Source organism: Mobula hypostoma, chromosome 20 (assembly GCF_963921235.1).
Source record: "Mobula hypostoma chromosome 20, sMobHyp1.1, whole genome shotgun sequence".
Classification (NCBI taxonomy): Eukaryota; Metazoa; Chordata; class Chondrichthyes; order Myliobatiformes; family Myliobatidae; genus Mobula; species Mobula hypostoma.
The window spans coordinates 60,368,751-60,389,017 of NC_086116.1; the positions used below are offsets into that span (position 1 = coordinate 60,368,751).

Below are 20,267 nucleotides of genomic sequence, written 5' to 3' on the forward strand. Positions count from 1 at the left end.
GTCAAACTTCCCCGTCATTTCTGTTCACTAGATGCTGGAGGAGCTGATGTTTCACTCATGAAGGATAACAGGAACATTCACAGAGTGCTGGCCAGCAGTTTGGTGAATGAGCTGGACTGCAGTCACCTCTTGGACTTTGTTCTTAAATATCGTTCTATTGATTCCCTTCCTTCCATGCATATTGAATGAATATAACTACATTAGCATATTTCCAATATACTTTTCTAAAACCTAAGCAGAAAATACTGCTCCTATTTAAAACAAGTTACATGACTTATGACAAATTTGCATCCTTGCTTGTCTTGATGTTTTGTTTATGATTTCAGCAGCTTTAACTTTCACAGATGCGGTCAATTTGAATAGTGACCACAATCCTTTGTAAACACATTGTATTGAATTGAATTAACTTTATTACTTACATCCTTCATATACACGACGAGTAAAAATCTTTGTTACATCTCTGTCTAAATGTGCAATGTGCAATTTATAGTGATTTATAATAAATATTATGTACGACAGAATAGTCAATATAACATAGAAATACAATTGTGTCAGCATGAATTAAGCAGTCTGATAGCATAGGAACATAGAAAACCTACAGCACAATACAGGCTCTTCGGCCCACAAAGTTGTGCGGAACATGTCCCTACCTTAGAAATTACTAGGCTTACCTATAGCCCTCTCTTTTGCTAAGCTCCATGTATCTATCAAAAAGTCTCTTAAAAGACCCTATCATATCTGCCTCCACCACTGTTGCCGGCAGCCCATTCCACACACTCACCACTCTCCTAGTGGAAGAAGCTGTCCTGGAGCCTGTTGGTCCTGGCTTTTATGCTGTGGTGCCATTTCCAGGAAGAGCACAATTGGCTTCTATCTATGATGAAAAGAATAGAGTACTGTGCTTTTGGATCACTGGGTGGCCGCTGGCATGAACTGACAGATCTGAAGCTCAGGTGTTATGGGCTCATAGAACAATGTAGTACAGGCCCTACAGTGCACACTGACCATGCTGCCCACCTAGCTAGTCCCAATTTCCTGTGTTTGGCCAGTGACTCTCTGAGCCCCACCCCTCCATGTACCTATCTAAGTTCATATGGTCTCTACCTCAACCATTTCCTCTAATGGTTCATTCCAAATACTCACCATCCTCTGCATGGAGAAAGTTGACCCTTAGGTCACTTTTAAATATTTCTCCTCTTGTCCTAAATCTATGCACCCACGTTTTGGACTCCCCTACACTGGGAAAAGACTGTACCATGCAGCTTTTCTGTGCTTCTCATAATTTTAAACATTCTGGTAGTTTCCAAGGAATAAAGACCTACACTAGCCAACCTCTCCCTTTAATTCGAGTTCTGGTCCTGACAATATCCTCATAGCTGCTTAACATTGTCTTTCCTATAATGGGGTAACCAAAACTACATACAGCTCTGCTTATGCAACTGTAGCTTATTAACAGAAGAAATTCTACCGATTCTAGAAATACAGAAGGACACATACAAAATGCTGGAGGAACTCAGCAGGTCAGGCAGCATCTATGGAATAGGAATAAAGAGTTGGCGCCTTGGGCTGAGACCCATCATCAGGGCTGAACAAAGACCTTTGACCCACTGAGTGTCTCCCAACATTTTGTTGTTTTTTTTCCCAGATTTCTGACACCTGCAGTTTTTATGATTTCCATTCATTTCCAGGGCTGTGATCAACTGTGATTAATCTTTTCTTTAATGTCCTCACAACCTAATTCCAGTCTAGAAACATGAGACTGTAACACTGTAGCTGCGGGTAATCTGGAGTAGCACACCCAAAATGCTGGCGGAACTTAGCAGATCAGGCAGCAGTTGTGAAGGGAAATGAAGATTCAATGTTCCTTCATGAGGATTGGAAAACAGCTTTCAGCACAGCTTTCAATTCTTCCTTTTGCTGACATTTGACTCTTCTCTCTGTGACCGTGTAGGTTTATTCGGGGTGCTCCAGATTACGTATGGGTTAGGGGTAGTAAGTTGTGGGCGTGCTGTGTTGGCACCGGAAGTTGTAGGCTGCCTTGTCCACATCCGTGGACTGTGTTGGCTACTGACCATACTGCCCATCTTCGCTGTATATTTCATAGAAACATAGAAAACCTACAGCACAATACTGTGCCGAACATGTACTTACTTTAGGAATTACCTAGGTTTACCCATTGCCCTCTATTTTTCTAAACTCCATGTACCTATCCAGAAGTCTCTTAAAAGACCCTATTGTATCCGCCTCCACCACTGTCGCCGGCAGCCCATTCCACGCACTCACCACTCTCTGTATAAAAAATTTACCCCTGACATCTCCTCTGTACCTACTTCCAAGAACTTTAAAACGGTGCCCTCTTGTGTTAGCCATTCCAGTTCTGGGAAAAAGCCTCTGACTATCCACACGATCAATGCCTCTCATCATCTTGTGTTTCGTTGTGCGTATGAAAGGTAAATAAAGTTAATCTATCAGAATACTGTTTCAGCTCTTGTACATCCTGCTTTGTGGAATTTTTTTCTAAATTTCCTGCTCCTGTCCATACCTTTAAAAAATCTCCTTTAAAAAAAATTTGCTTCCCCGGGTCATTTTTAAAACTTCCCATCACCTTCATTTTCGATCCACCTTCCACTCTTGTGAAGCATTCCGATATAAATATCATTTTTATTGACATATGTGCATAATGTAGCTGGATTATTCTGCTATATTTTAGTCGTAGTGCTGATAACATTAAATAAATACTTTCTAAATCCTTAGCATTATTCCTGAGTTTTTACCTGATGAATTCTGAGAGAGGAGATAAATTGCTGAAGATGTTTTGAAGTAGTAGGAGGTAAAAGCCAATGGCTTTGATTGATTGGCTTTGTAATATGTGATTTATGTGAAGTATTCTATCAGTTTTAGAACATGAGGTACACTACTGTGCAGTTCATCATTGATAAGTAGAACGTCCTTTCTGTAAAGGTACATTTTGTATTCTAATCCACCAGCCGACACACATCAGAGCATTTGTTGACAGATTACGTAAAGCAAGTTTTCTTCCTTGCTGAAGAGGAACAGATGTACAAAAATATTTCGTGTAAGATCCATTATACACTCAGTGGCCGCTTTATTAGGTACAGGAGCGGAAGCCCTGCTGTAACCCGTCCAAGTGTTGTGCATTCAGAGATTCTCTTCTGTGCACCACTGTTGTAATGCATGGCTACTTGAGTTATTTTCGCCTTCCTGTCAGCTTGGACAGGTTTGGCCGTTCTCCACTGACCTCTCTCGCTAACAAGTCGTTTTTGCCCACAGATTTGCCACTCATTGGATTTTTCTTTGTTTTTCACACCGTTCTCCGTAAACTCTAGAGACTGTTGTATGTGAAAATCCCAGGTGGTCAGTGTTTTCTGAGATACCAAACCTCTCCATAATGGCACCAGGAATCATTTCACAGTCAAAGTCAGTTAGATCACATTTCTTCCCCATCCTGATGTTTGGTCTGAACAACTGAACCCCGTGACCATGTTTGTATGCTTTTACGCATTGAATTGCTGCCAGATGATTGGCTGATAGTAATTGGAGCACTGCAATCACCCACCTGGTTGAATTGTCAGATATGATGCTATGCTGAAGTGTCCTTAGATTTGTGTTTGGGGAGCAAGATGATGCAATGAAGTGGAGTTTCATTCAGGTGTACAACAAGTGCATATGTTCTAGACATATATATATAGTTTTGTTTTGAAGGGTGCTGTCTTTTGGGGATATGATAAACTTAAAGCAATATTTGTTTGTTTAGTTGCATGTAGAACTTCTCATAGCACTATTTAAAGCAAAGCCAATATTCATCCTTCAGCCAACACCACTGACACAGATTAACTGATGGCCTTACTGATACTTATGGAACCCACTGTGTGTAAGTTATCTGTAGTTTATCTTTTACAGCCATACAATCACATTTCCAATGCATTTAGTAGATAGTGTTGAGATTTGATGTATTCTGAGATAAATGTAGTACAGGTCCTTCAGCCTATGGTGCTGTGCCAGCCTTTTAACCTACTCCAAGATCAATATATCCATTTTTTCCCATGTACCTCTCCAATTTTCTTTCATCCGTGTGTCCGAGAGTTCCTTAAATGCCCCTAATTGTATTTACCTATCACCACTCCTGCCAGGGTATTATGAAAAAAATAAAGGTAACTATCTAACTTTACTTTCTCCTGGAACTGCATAAAAAGCTGAAATACATCTACCATCTAAATGGTGTTAATATCAAGCTGTTGGTGTGGGTTGAATTTGGGATTTCTCCACCAGTCAGACATCAAATTTTTTTCAATCTTTCCGATTCACGGCACAACATTGGAAATCTAAAACTATATGAGACGTGAGCTGTTCAAAGTTCAAAGTAAAGTTATTACCAAAGTGCTTATGTGTCACCATATACTACCCTTCATTCATAGTTGAACAAAAGAAATACAGTAGAGTCCATGAAAAACTACACACGAAGACTGACAAATAACCAATGTGCAAAAGAAGACAATCTGTACAAATACAAAAAAAAATCATAAAAAAAATAAATAATACCAAGAAAGTGAGTTGTAGAGGCCTTGAAAGTGAGGCTGTAGGTTGTAGAATCAGTTCAGAGTTGAGGTGAGTGAAGTTAACCATGCTGATTCAGGAGCCCTGTGTTTGAAGGGTAATAATTGTTCCTGAGCCTGGAGTCTGTGACCTAAGGCTCCTGTACCTCTTCCCAGTCAATGTTGCTGCTCCTGATCATAGCTTTTCAGAATTTGTCATTTAGTTTCGGGACAGGACAGTCAGCTCACTGTCTGACTTTGGCTGAATTTTTGGCTTGGTAAGCAAAGAGAATGGTGCGAAAAATAAAAACATCCAGTGAATGGCAGTTCTGTGTGTGAAAACACTTTATTAATGAGAGAAGTCAGAGGAGAATGGCCAGATTGGTTCAAGCTGACAGGAAGGCGACAGTAGCTCAAATAACCACAGGTTACCACAGTGGTGTGCAGAAGAGCATCCCTGAATGCTTCACACATTGAACCCTGAAACTAATTTCTGGAATTCAAAAATCTCCTCATCACTCAACCTGCTTGATGTTTGTCACATGTTAATATACCTTCGTATTCTGGTAATACTTCAAGTCCAGCTTACTCTGGATCTCAACTCTAAGCTTGTTCCATTCAACAGTTTAAAACTCTTGGTTCAAAATTAACACTCATGTCATTCTCCCCCTATATCTTGTAAAACCTCCAGAACACTAAGAATAATAGTGTTTATAATTCGATTAATATATGTTGATACTTAACATGCACAAGATTTTGTTCATTAGTTATGAGAGGAAGTTTCTGTTACTGTGTCTGGCTTATAAAACCACTTTTTAACATGGCAGTCCTTTATAATTTTTGTAATATATTAAGACCATTAAAAACAAAATTGTAATCTTTCACCACGAATGAACATCGTAGCTGTTGCTGTGAGTGGAAGCATTGATTAACAGTATCTATACCCATCTTTACTGCAGATTACACTATTAAGCCAGCTCAATCTTTTTCAGCTGCCGACCCAACAAGCATTTTGCGTATCTTTGCATTCATAAAACCAAGCACCATCTTGTGCAATGTAAATTCTGCACAGACTGTCATTGACGAGTTGAGTTTGTAATTCAATAAGATTAATTTTTATAGAATTTGCAGATAACGAGCAGCGTAGCGCTAGAGAGGACCTCTTTAAAGACTGAAACGCAGCACTAAAGGCCTCTTCCATTATAATTATGAGATCCTGTAGGCCAAAATGAATATTTTTTCCCCTAGACTAAATTATTGATGGTTTTAGTAGTACTGACTAAAGCTAAAATTAATTTGAGTGTGTACATGTCATTATTTAGGAAGCATGGTAGGCAGTGAGATGGGATGATGAACAGGAATCAGAAATCATGAAAGACTGAGCTTTATTTATTCTCAACCAGTTCCACATAGAATATGATTCTGATCAAGAGCTTGTTAAACCATTTTGACTAACCTTGGGGGAATATGAAGCTGATGATGAGATACGGTATTAGATTTAATAGTGTATGATAAAATTTCCTATGGTTTCTAAATTAGACTTAGAGTCTAGATGCTGCCTGACCTGCTGAGTTCCTCCAGCATTTTGCGTGTGTTGATTAGAAAGGAATTTGAAAGGAAGTGAGAGTTAAAATAAGAAAGTATCTGAGAAAAGGCTACAGTGAACAACAAATTTTTTTGAGGGTGATGCTTCCACAAGATTTTTTTTTTGTTTATAATGGACCACTTGAAGCTGAACATAAATATAATTTCAGACTACTTGTATCATGTAGGAATTTGGAGAAACAAGAAATTAACTTTTATTGAATGTATTGTGTTTAATTGCATAGTTGTGCTGACGCTTTGCATCTAAGGTAGAAATATTTTGTTGATTTTCGTTTGTACTCAGTGTCTGACGCTTCTCACTTAAGTGCCCAAAAATAATCAGCCAGCATTGGTGGGTTCCATTTGCCCTGATACCGTTTCTGACAACCACAATGTCCTGGTGAAACCTTTCACCATGCCATCACTGACAGTGCCAAGATTTGCAAGGAAGAAGTCTAAATAAAAATGCAGAAACTGAATCTTTCATGACACGTTGCGCTTGGTGGTTTTGGATGCTTGAAGCATGTTGTCAACCAGCTCCACATAGTCTGATGCTCTGTAGTTGCCAAGAAGTTTTTCACCAACATCCTTGAATGCCTCAACGTTATTTTCTCCGGTCCCACTAGAAGTTCTTTGAACTGTCTGTCATTGATGACCTGATTGATTTGTGGATCAACAAAAATGCTTTCCTTAATCTTGACATCAGTAATTCTGGGAAACATCTGTCTAAATATCGAAATCCTTCACAGAAGTTTATTGCCTTTCTAAAACCTGTCCTGTCATGCAGTATCCGCCCTGCCTAAGCACACCCAGGCATGGCTGGACAAGATAGAAAACTTTGCAGCTTACATTATGGGCAACATTTTAATTGACTAAATTATGAATTGAATTAACAAATAAAGGTGTTTTTTTTTAATGGTGTGTGATAGGGAGATTTCATGGTGATTTTTCATGATCAGCAGCCCAAAATCCATAAGATATATCCGAAACTATTAGTCCTGACAAAGGGTCTCGGCCCGAAACATCGACTGTACCTCTTCCTATAGATGCTGCCTGGCCTGCTGCGTTCACCGGCAACTTCTAAGTGTGTTTCAGGAAGTAAAGTCTTTGTTATTCAGTACTATCTTTGAACATAAATAGGAATCCAAAGATGTTCTAAAAGCATATAAATATGGAAAAGAGGAGTGAGGCCTATCGAGGACAAAAGCGAGAACCTATAAATGCCAACGGCACTGTTAAGAATCTTTGTTTCTGTCTCTGCCATGGAAGGGGGTATTTTCAAAGTGTTAATGAAGGAGGAGAAAGATGAGAGGCCATGCATAAATTATATAAATCATAAATATATTCAAATCAATAATATTTGCATATTTGAAAAATTGGCTGAACTGTTTATGTAAGGAGGACCAGATGAGATACATTGTGAGATTTTGAGGGAAGCACAGGAAGAAATCTGGGCAGCACGGACCATAGTTTTTCAACGTTATTTGGATGTGGAGATGGCAGCACATGATAGACAACAGCACGCTTTGCTGCTTTGTTCAAAAAAGGGTGTGAAGATGACCAGGAGCTACAGATTCATTAATGAATCTTGGTAGTGGGGTAATGTTTTGAAACATTGACCAGAATGGGGATGAACAGTCACCTGGAGGAAATGGATTAATTAAGACAAACCAACACAAATTAATTGAGCACAAATTACACTTAAAATGATGTTAATGTGATGTCCCTGGAGTGCCACATAATAGACTTGCAAGAAAAGTTGCTTCACATTTGAAGCATGCAAGATTGACAAAGAAACAGACGAGAGGGTTGTGATGAATGATCGTTTTTCAGATTGGAGGAAGGTGAACAGTTATGTTTTCAGAGATCAATATTTAAGCCATTGTTTTGTTTATCTAAATCAATACTCTCGATTTGAGAGTGCAAGCCACAATTTCAAAATTTGGCAGTATTGCAAAATGAAAAATGATAGATTGTAAATAAATAACATGAACAAGCTGGTGGAATGGTCATACTTGCGGCAGGTGACATTTAGTGAGGAGAAAGTAAGGTAGAATGAGAAGAGGGAAAAACGAATTCTGTTCTAAAATGGGTGCAGAGATTGAGGGGCCAGGGGATAATGTCAGCACAAATAATTGAAAATGGCAGAATAGGTTGAGAAGGTAGTTAATTTGATACACACAATTCAGGATTTCGTTAGTTGAAATATGTGAAAACTGAATCTTTACAAATTACTGATCTGACCTCAGCTGGAGTTTTATGCTCTGTTCTGGTCATCAAGTTGTAAGAAAAATGTGAAATTCTAGAGAGGGTCCTGAAAAGCTTTATCAGACACATTCCTTCAATGGAGTTAAGGCTGATTTATACTTCTGCGTCCAGTGGACGCCTTAACCTGCGCAAGTGGCCTACGCGCGTTGTGAGCATTTATACTTGTGCGTTAGTGTGTCTGCATCACTCTGCAATTCGGGCACATCGCGCATGTGCACACACCTGCCCATGCAAGGCTTCATGGTCATGGTAGTCTTTCTCGGGGTAAACAAGTTTAAAGCAAGCGTCTTTTTTCGTAAAAGCGAAATGTGTCCTCCATAATTTCGGAGGTCTGTAAAGCTTTATGGAAAGCATTGCAGCCAGAGTTCCTTCCCTGCCCTTCAGTCGCCCAATGGGAAGCTATTGCAGCGTAGGAGGAAGTGCAATGCTACCAAGCGGACCAATCACAGTTGCTGCTGTCTGTGTTGCTGCGACACGTAGTTACATTTTGGGAGAGGTGTGCATCAGGCTACGGCGAAGGGATCAGCGTAGGCTCTGCGTAGGGTTTGCAGCTATGCCATACCTACGGTGTCGATTTGACGCAGAAGTATTGTAGTGTTCTCGTGCTGTGTGTTGAAACTCTGACTAAACACCAAGTTAAGCCGGAGCCAATGAAGGCAGAGTCGTAGTAAGGTTAACCATTTACTGTTCACTCTTCCACATTAGCATCGTATGGTGAAAACTGTTGATAAAAAAATACAAACATATACAGCATCTGTTTCATTCTGGAGACCACGCGCTCTGTTCTTTTAGTGAGTGTCTCCAGCTGCCCCGAGTAGCAAGCGAGGGGGGTCCCGTCAAACCGCCATCGGGCCCAAGCCCACCCCGTGTTTGAAATTGAAAAGCCGACATGTGCGCCACCCGAACGGCCGCTTCCTTAACAGAAACCGCGTCAATATTTTTACTTCAAATACTTTCATAGGAACTTACGGCTTTGCTTCTATAATGTTTCTTTGTGGGTAGAAACAGAGCTCTTCACGATCATGCTGCACGCATGGCACCCACCTTCACACCTTCCTGAACCGGAAGTTACACATAAGACGCAGCGAAACCGGAAGTGACATCTTCACATGCCGTGATATACCATAGACAATGAATTTACCTTGGTTATACTGTAACTTAATTATCAACCTTTAACTTTAACTAGAAAATAGTTACAAAAACAAATCATTTAAGGCATAGACCCAACAAAGTCAAATAAATGCCTTAAGGGCAACCCACACAAGTATAAATCAGCCTTTACAAGGACAGATTAGTGAAGTCTGGATTTGCAAAAGAGAAGGCTGAGGGGAAATCTGATATGAAATGACAATGGGTTTGTACAGAGTGGATAGTGGGAAGTTTTTGGAGAGGTTACAGAAGAATAAAGCAAAGGGAAAAAAATGATGAGCAACATGAGGTAAATTTTTGTGCAACGTGTGATTGAAGTTGATTTTGCACTGCTGTTGATGTGGCGAAGGTAGACTCTTTTGTGCCTTTCTTGGGGAAATTGGGTAATTTTATAGTGAATAGAAATTATATGGCTATGGACAACAGGCCAATGTGTGGAGGTAGAAATGCTCTGATTGAGTGGCAATGTAGACAAGAGAGCCTTCTCCTGTGTTGTAACCATTCTGTTATTTTACAATTCAAGTTGTTTTATTGTAGGGAAAGGCAGCACTGAGTCAGAGGTGGACTATGTAGAGGTAAATTGTTTTCATATCATTGTGCTGGAAATAGCACATTAACTTAAAGTGCTTCAAGAAGTTAGGTCAGGAACACGAGATTCTGAAGATGCTGGAAATCCAGAGTAACACACACACACATACACACACACACACACACATAGTTCTAGAGGAACTCAGCATCCATTGAGGGGAATAAATGGTTGACGTTTTGGGCCAAAGCCCTTCATCAGGATTGACAACCATTTATTCCCCTCCATAGATGCTGCCTGGCCTAGTTAAGTCAGGAAGTCTTTTTGCAGTGTGTTTTGACACAGAATCAATATGGGGAATCAAAAGGTAAAAATGGGCAGATCCAGAAATCTGAAAAAAAAAGAAAATATTGACAATCAACACACATCAAAGTTGCTGGTGAACGCAGCAGGCCAAGCAGCATCTGTAGGAAGAGGTGCAGTCGACGTTTCAGGCCGAGACCCTTCGTCAGGACTAACTGAAGGAAGAGTGAGTAAGGGATTTGAAAGTTGGAGGGGGAGGGGGAGATCCAAAATGATAGGAGAAGACAGGAGGGGGAGGGATAGAGCCAAGAGCTGGACAGGTGATAGGCAAAAGGGGATACGAGAGGATCATGGGACAGGAGGTCCGGGAAGAAAGACAAGGAGGTGGGGGGGGCCCAGAGGATGGGCAAGAGGTATATACAGAGGGACAGAGGGAGAAAAAGGAGAGTGAGAGAAAGAATGTGTGCATAAAAATGAGTAACAGATGGGGTACGAGGGGGAGGTGGGGCCTTAGCGGAAGTTAGAGAAGTCGATGTTCATGCCATCAGGTTGGAGGCTACCCAGACGGAATATAAGGTGTTGTTCCTCCAACCTGAGTGTGGCTTCATCTACAGGTCCCCACCTCCCCCTCGTACCCCATCTGTTACTCATTTTTATGCACACATTCTTTCTCTCACTCTCCTTTTTCTCCCTCTGTCCCTCTGTATATACCCCTTGCCCATCCTCTGGGTCCCGCCCCCCTCCTTGTCTTTCTTCCCGGACCTCCTGTCCCATGATCCTCTCGTATCCCCTTTTGCCTATCACCTGTCCAGCTCTTGGCTCTATCCCTCCCCCTCCTGTCTTCTCCTATCATTTTGGATCTCCCCCTCCCCCTCCAATTTTCAAATCCCTTACTCACTCTTCCTTCAGTTAGTCCTGACGAAGGGTCTCGGCCTGAAACGTCGACTGCACCTCTTCCTACAGATGCTGCTTGGCCTGCTGCGTTCACCAGCAACTTTGATGTGTGTTGCTTGAATTTCCAGCATCTGCAGAATTCCTGTTGTTTGCGTTTAAAAATATTGACAATATTCAGCAGCCCGGGAGCCTCTGTTGACAAAAAAAGGGGTTTACATTTAAGAAGACACGACGGACCCTGGATTCTAGAATATGGAGCAAAATATAAACTGCTGCGTCAAACAACATCTGTGGAGTCCCAAGGCTTAACCCAAAAGGTCACTTATCCCCTTGCCTTCACAGATGCTGAGTTCCTCCAGCAGTTTATTTTTATCTCCTTTATGTTTGCTGACCTTTCACCAGAACAGATAATGTGAGAAAGCGAGTGTGTTATAGGGAAGGATTGAGGTGAAGACTGAGAGAATCCAGGTGACACAAATGCTGCTGGTACCAGCCAAGAAAAGGTGTGAATGCTTGCTATGATAGACAATCTGTCTGAAGGTGGTATAAATAGAGGCAGTCGAGTTTAGAAGACTTAAAACATTTAAAAGACATTTGGATGAGCATATGGATGGGAAACGTTTGGAGGGATATGGGCCAATTGTGGGCAGGTGGGAGTGGGTGGGCATTAAGGTCAATGTGGATGAGATGATTCTGTGCTGTATTACACTGTGACTGTACAAGAGGGCAAAAGTGAGTGGCTGTGACATACAGAGCACTGCAGTTGCTAGAAATTTGGAAGAAATGTTGAAAATGCTTATCAAGTCAGAAAGCAGCTATGGAGAGAGAGAAACTGAATTCATATTAAAGTAAATAACTTGTTTTTGAATTATCACGGGGAGGAGAGGGTGATTATCTGAAACTGTTGAATTTAGTATTGAATTCCAAATGACGGTAGGAGGCAATGGTTGATGTTGTGATCCAAAAATGAATAGTGGTGAAAAGGAGGTGTCTGTTGAAAGTATTAGAATCTTGTTGGGTTACAATAATACCTCCGCTTCAGGAACAAAATGCAATATGCATTGATTTGAAAGTGTTGCAATAAGAGCAAGGAAATCTACAATAACAATAAATGCCAAGCATTGGAACCAAGGTCAGCTGGAACCTAACAAGATGCATTAATGTTTAGTGGAAATCCCTTTGGAGTCAGAAGCTTGTGTGTTTCTTTGGAAGATAAGCCCCTTATTAATGAAAGAAAAGTAGAAATGGTAAAAGTCAAGAATCAGATATGCCAATTACTGTCACTCTGAAGGAGTTTAATAGTTATGTTTATTTTTTTAAAGCTGGTACAAGATTAAAGCTATCATTTGACTATATTGAAAGCAAGTTCATCAGACTAAAGTAATGAATTCATGTTCATAAAGTGGTAGCGGAATCAGAATCAGGTTTATTATCACTGACAAATTTGTTTTGCAGCTGCAGTACTGTGCAATATATATAATATGCTATAGATTGAAATAACAAATATGTAAAAAAATAAATTAGTTCAAAAAGAGAGCAAAAATAATGAGGTAGTGTTCATGAGTTCATTGTCCATTCAAAAATTTGATCTTTGAGAGAAAGAAGTTGTTCCTTAAATCGTTGAGTAGTGTGTCTTCAAGCTCCTGTACGTCCTCTTTGTGGTGGTAATGAGAAGTCGGCATGTCGTGGTTGATAGGGGTCCTTAATAACTTCCAATTAACATTTAGCAGTTCGTTAATTTTTAATTCCAGGTTCTGATGATCGGGCTCTCTATGTACTATTAATCCAGATCAGTGGATTCATTAAATCTGTATGATTCGAGACACCAGTGGCTGTGGAGAAGTTCATGAATGGGAAGGGTGTGGAGAGCTGTGGTTCAGGTGATGGTCGATGGAGCTCGGCAGAATAATAGTTTGGCACAGACTAGATGGGCCAAAGAGCCTGTTTCTGTGCTGTAGTACTCTTTGATACTCAAGTCCAATGTTTAGGCTGCGTCCACACTATGCCGGATAATTTTGAAAACGCCGGTTTCGAGTAAAAACGATAGGCGTCCACACTAGGCATTTTTCAAAATATCTCTGTCCACATTAGACGGATATTTGGGCGAATCTCCTCCTACTGGGCATGCGCAGGACACACAGAAAGCAAATGAAGAGGAAACGGTATACTTTGGTGCGCGTTTGTCCAGTTACAGAGTAGAAAAACTTAAAAGGAATTGCTCTTGGCTCTCGCACAGGAGGACTTAAAACTAAAAAAAAACAAATACTGGAACGTATGGAAGCAACTGACAGGGAGTTCACGGACAGTATGACCCGGCTGACGACGAACATTGAAAAACTGACTAACTCTGTTGCATTAATAAAGCATCTTGTTAAATGTATAAAACATGACTGCGTCAGCATTATCTAGTATTTCCATACAATGTTACATCAGGCTGTTACACGTCTATTGTCAGAGAAGTACTTGCATAAACAGGTAAACCACCTTGGTTCTTGGTTCTTGATCCTCCAAAATATTCTGCATGGAATTTAAACTGGAGGCGGCGGAGGGTGTTTTCTGTCCTTACCTTCATACAAGCAAGGACAAAAAACAGGGCAAAGTGAGTATACTTATTTATTCAGTAAGCTATGGGTCGAAGTATTTGGTGAGTACATTTCTAACTCTTCTGGCTTCAGTTTCGTTGCCGTCTGTTCTGAAGTTGTTAGGTTCTGCGAAGCACAGAATCAAATATCGCTGTGATGATTGTACGCTCTAAACAATAAAGTAGTAATAATAATAAGGATAAGAATAATAAGAAGAAAACAATGAAATGCCGCGCTGCTGCCATCTGTTCCGGCACGTCATGACAGCAGTTTTAAAAAGCTCCGGTTACCCTGTACACACTGCAACGGATATTAGGCGTTTTCAGATTTATTCACCCTGGAGACCGTTTCTGAAAATCTCTGTTTTCGGGGGCTAAAAACGCAGGTTCAGTGTGGACGAAGGGTCAAAACGAAGAGAAAAAGCTTCGTTTTCAAAATTATCCGGCATAGTGTGGACGTAGCCTTAGTTTCATTTGCATTTCCTCACTCGATGAAACAGTAAGCCTTAAAAGAAATTCTGGCATGTGCTAGTAATTTGCAGGTAACATTTGCACCACACAAGTCCCAGTAAACATCGGCACACAGAAGATTCTAACCACCTATCATTGACATTCAGTGACATTACTATCACTGCATTCCCCAGCATTCACCCTGAGCTTTACCATTGCCAGAGGCACAACTCGCCCAGCAACAGAAATACCTTAGCTACAGAAGCAGCTAAGGGGATCTGTTGATAAGTGATTAACCCTGAATCTTTGCAACATCTGCATGCTGCGAGTCAGAAGTGTGACAGAATATCATTCACTTTCCCACATGGGTCCAGCTCGAACAACTTTGAAATTCAACACCGTGCAGAACAAAGAAGCCGAATTGACAAGCAACCCAATCAAGCACCACAACAGCCTTGCACTTGATGTCCGTATGACCGCATCTACCAAGAAGAACCTTCAAGGGCCAACATTATTCTGACTTGCAAATATATTGCAAATTCTTCATTGTTGTTGGGTCTATATCCTGCTGCTGCCTAGCCAACAACACTGGGAATGAGATCCCAGTGTCCCGACCTACTTTGTAGGTCGCTCTAGGCCATGTGTTTGACTTCTCAGTTGTTCTCTGAATTGATAAATAGCCAATAATTGCTTATTTGGTGATACTACTATCCCATGAGTGTCTTCCATTTATATTTTACTTACAGCAGAGCTTGAACATGCCCAAGTATTTTACAGCAACATTATTAAAAATTAGAGTTTGACCGATAGGTTTTAAAGAGGACTCATTTTTAGATAGATAGATAGATATACTTTATTAATCCCGAGGGAAATTTAGTTTCGTTTGGTTTTAGGAAGCTACCAGAGATGGGTGATAGAATCCATGTCTGAGAAACGCAGTTTTCTATGTAAACCTTCCAGGTTTGTTTGTTCGTTTATTTATTTATTATTTAGCAATACCGTGTGGAGTAGGCCATTCTGGCCTTTCGAGCCACACTGCTCCAGCAATCCCCAACAAACCTTGACCTAATCATGGAACAACTTACAATGACCAGTTAACCTACGTGGCACATCTTTGGACTGTGGGGGCAGGATCCTGGAGGACCTGGAGATTACCCACGGATTCCACAGCAAGGACATATGGAGACTCCTTACAGAACAGCGCTGGAATTGATCTCCAAACTCCTAAACGCCCCGAGCTGTAATAGCATGGTGCTCGCCACTCTGCTACCATGCGTCTTTCAGGGAATTCAATGCTCATTGGTATTGAAGGTTATGCATGTGGTCTGACACTTAGGTGAGTGACAAGTGAACTGGTGGTAAAGTTGTTGAGATAAGTTTGTGGAACTGGGGACATGTTTCTCAATAATGTCGCCAAGTGGCATTTTCTCGGTTAGAAACCAGAATGGAGCAATGACAGATCCTTAGAGTTAACAAAATGTACAGTCCTCATGTGACATGTGGACACAGACACAATATTAAATACAGCAAGAATTGAGGAATTTATATCCTTCTATTTAGGAATGGAGAGGTAGTTGGCTGATTCAATTCTTGAACTCGTAAACAACACATTTCACTGTATATCTCAATATTTCAATGTATATGTGACAAATAAAGCTAATCTTTAAATCTTACAGTGTCAATCATGAATCTTGTTTTACATTTGCTCTGTAGTCAGTTGGTTATCTCTGTGCTATTGTGTTGTATATATTCCAAAGGACTGACTTAACCAGTACAATAAAATGGACAATCAAAACCTTCAGTGTAGACTTTATAGGCATTTCATTACAAGTGACATACTCAGTAGGGTCAAGGTTTTGGTATGTTACCAGCAAAATCTGCTAACCACTCCATAACACCCTTAAAATGCGTACAGCAAAGTTCTACTTCACAGATTTAAAATCAAAAGAAACCTGCAGATGCAAGATAAAAGCAGAAAACACTGGAAACACTCAGCAGAATAGACAGCATCTGGGGAAGAGAAATATTTCACTCTTCAGATTTATTACCCTTCATCAGAACTGGTTTCCGCATCCCATATCTGATTAAGGATCTTCAACCTGAAGTGCTATCTGTGCTTCTCTTTCCAGATGCTGCCTGACCTGCTGAGATTTTCAAGGTTTGATACTGTGGTGTTTGCAGAGCTTGGCAACTAGCTTACAGCTGTTTCCTCGCCAGTCAAGGTGACATCCTCAGTGGGCAGTTGTTCATGTTTCTGTCCGCGAATGTTCGCGTTTATATAGGCGCCCATTTGTTTGCCTCGGTCCTGATTGGCTACCCTTTCAGTTGACCTTTGAATTCTGTTGCTTTGTGTTTCTTTGGCTGTTAGGGGTTTGCAGATGTCATCAATTTTGACATTTTTGTTTATGGGATTATGCGAGGTGAACCACGCTTCTAAAAATTCTCATCCCTGCTTCGTGTTCGCCTAACCAGAACCTCCACAGTGTCCCAGTTAAATGATGTCCTTCTCAGTCTTCATGTATCAGGTTTGCATACCCACCAGTTTGTGTTCCCATAAGCGAGTTGAGAGTTTATGTGCTGTCTAGCAAGCTTAGTTCTTGTTGCATTCTCCACAGGTGATCCTGTACACCACATTGCTTTTGTCAGTTATCTTTACTGGTATCTTGGTTCTTGAGACTAACTTCCTTAAAGTTGCCTTTGGATTGTGAGCAATTGTGATGCCGTGAGCTTTGAACAAGCCAAGCTTGGCAACATCAAATGCCTCAGCCTGAGCCACCAATATTCACATAATTTTCCAGAATGTTTGTTTGTTTCAAGCTGCACTTCATGCAGATTTCTTCTGCACAAGATTTTTAATTTTAATGACGACTTTCACGTTTGCACCCACGTGATTCTGTTGGTTTCTGATATGTACATTGCTGTGAATACAGTTTTGTTCAGCTTCCTTGCAGTACCACTTAGATATTATTGATATCGAATATTCAGTGCCAACAGAACTGGGATGCTGTTTAGCCAAGTAGTTTAACTTTGTCAGATATTAATATGCAAATAGACACCATGACATCACAGCTCGGAATCTGGAGTACAATTCCGCTGCTGCCTGTAAGGAGTTTGTATGTTCTCCCCGTAACTGCATGGGATTGCTCCAAGTGTTCTGGTTTTGTCTCACACTCCAAAGACATACAGGTTAGTATGTCATACTGCTGAGTGATTAGTCATTGTACATTGTCCTGTGATTAGGTTAGGGTTAAAATAGATGGGTTGCTGGGCAAAGTGGCTCGTTGAGCTGGAAGGGCCTGTTCTGCATTGTGTTTGTAAGTGAGAGATACACTTGAGTGAAATGAGAAAACCCATTCATAAGTCAAGATATCAATGCCTTCGAATAAATCTAAAAGTCTGAAGAGAAAGGTTGTTTAAAAAATAATTTTGTAACAGAAGATTGCCAAGCATTAAAGACTTTTGGGATATTTGTATTTTATTATTCTCTAATTTGCAAAATTTATAGCTGGGACCTAGTGCTTAATATTCCCAAAACAAAACTGAAATAATACACATAGACTACAAACAGTATGCTAGTAATTTGATCTCATGATTTTTGATGCCAGCAAACCCTTTAATTCATTTATTGCTGTGTGCCCCACTGCTAACCATCTGTTATCTCAGATGTGTCCAAACTACAGCTTGTCTGCCTCAGAAACACTGAGGTAGAAAGATGGAGTCAGCCTTTTTTCAAAGAGAAACCCAAGTTCAGTCTACTTTTCAGAAACGAGTGATGTATGTATGAACAGCAGTAGATAAGACTTTGACCTTGAAAAATTGACCATCTAATTTACATCACGTAACACCAATAAAGTTCACAGTATTAATGATGGCCTGCAGTTTCATGCTTTAAAAGGTACAGCAGATTATTTTTGGGTGTAAATGACACTGGCAAGAGGAATGTTTATCCCCCAATTGTAATTGCTTTTCGGGAGGTGGTGATGACTGTAAGACACAGGAGCAGAATTAGGCTATTTGGCCCATTGAGTTTGCTCTGTCATTCCATCATGGCTGATTCACAACCCCTCCATTCTCCTGCCTTTTCCCCGTAACCGTTGATACCCTGACTAATCAAGAACCTGTCAACGTACACGTTAAATATACCCAATGACTTGGCCTCCACAACCGCCTGTGGCAATGAATTCCACAGATTCACCACATTCTGGTGAGCACCATTCTTGAACACCGACTGCCCTTCTGGTAAAGGTGGCATCTTTGTACAATTTGGCCAAGGGTCTACAATTATATATAACCAAAAAATTACAGATCAACACAAAGGGTTAATGGTAAGAAACAAACGTGCCTTATTTTTCTAAAAAGAAACTGGATTTATATTCAGTAGGATATTCATATGCATTGAACAATTTTATGTGTGCTGTTTAAAGCTAAAATGCACCTTTTGAATTGGAGGGAATATAACTCTTTTAGCTGATCAGAAATTTAAATTTGATGTGTGAAGGAAATGATCCTTGAGTAGAATTCAGTAGAAAGTTGTGTTAGTAACCATATATTCAGTGGCCATTTTATTGGGTACCTCATAGAGTGACAACTGATTGTATGTTTGTGATCTTCTGCTGTTGTACTCCATCCACTTTAAAGTTCAATGAGTTGTGCATTCAGAGATGCTCTTTTGCACACCACTGTTGTAACGTGTGGTTATTTGAGTTACTTTAGCCTTCCTGTCAGCTTGAACCAGTGTTGTCGTTACCCACTGACCTTTCTTAATAACAAGATGTTTTCACCTACAAAACTACCGCTCAAACGTTTTTTTTTGTTGTTTTCTTTCCTCACCATTCTCTGTAAAGTCTAGAGACTGCTGTCCATGAAAATCCTAGGAGATCAGCAGTTTCTGAGATACTCAAACCACGTTCAAAATCACTTAGATCACATTTCTTCCCCAGTCTGATGTTTGGTGCGAACAGCAACCAAACTTCTTGACCATGTCTGCATGCTTTTATGCACTGAGTTGCTACCACATGATGAGCTGATAAATATTTGCGTTAAAGAGCAGATATACCTAATAAATTAGCCACAGTGTAAAATCTGTATATCAGAAAATCTAACAGGCTGTCCAACTCCACTTTATTCATATGTCTATAATATGTCAAAGGCCCTAAGCTGAACTAACTTGATATTTCCTGGCATCTGTATTAAACTTGCACTTCACATTTCTGATCAGGACTGTCTGGAGATATTTAAAAATATTGTTTCACGTAATTATTTTGTTCTGTTCAGTGGTTTGAGTACAATTACCAAATTACTTCTGAGGCATCTCTCTTCAAAGTTGATTTGTATAGTTGTTGCTCATCACTCCATCTCCTAACCCCAATTATCATGCAAGTTGGACTCCATTCAATTTCTGTTTATTATAATATGAAGAAAAGTTTGAAGGAAGAACAGGCATTTCCCTGAGTGAAAGGCGTCTCCTTAAGGACATTAGTGAACCACAAGGTATTTCTGTTTCAGCACTCCAGTAATTTAAATTCTTATTTCAAATTAATGGATTGCTGGCATCAAAAAATAGTGATTAACAGGTCATGGTCAATTCATAGATAATAAGTAATAGTGAACAATAGGTAATGTTCATGGGTTCATTGTGCATTCAGAAATCTGATGGCGGAAGGAAAGAAGCTGCTCCTAAATCATTGAGTCCCAGGCTCCTGTACCTCCTCTCTGATGGTAGCAATGAGAAGAGGGCATGTCCTGGGTGATGGAGGTTCTTAATGATGGATGCCACCTTTTTGAGGCATCGTTTTTTGAAGATGTCCTCGATGGTGGGGAAGGTGCTGTATGCGTGGAGGTGCTCTAATTAACAAGCACCATCAAGCCGCTGTCGTTCAACCTTTTCATGGTGCAGGAGATCCTGTAATCCTTTTTAAAGTGGATGTACAGTGATATCCTCATAAACATTGAACTTTGA

General features: G+C 40.3%; 1 protein-coding gene across 2 annotated transcripts in view; it reads left to right on the plus strand.

Annotated features, from left to right (window-relative positions):
- The window catches only part of chchd3a (coiled-coil-helix-coiled-coil-helix domain containing 3a), a 325,052-nt gene that overhangs the window by 234,168 nt on the left and 70,617 nt on the right, over positions 1-20,267 (plus strand). The window lies entirely within an intron of this gene.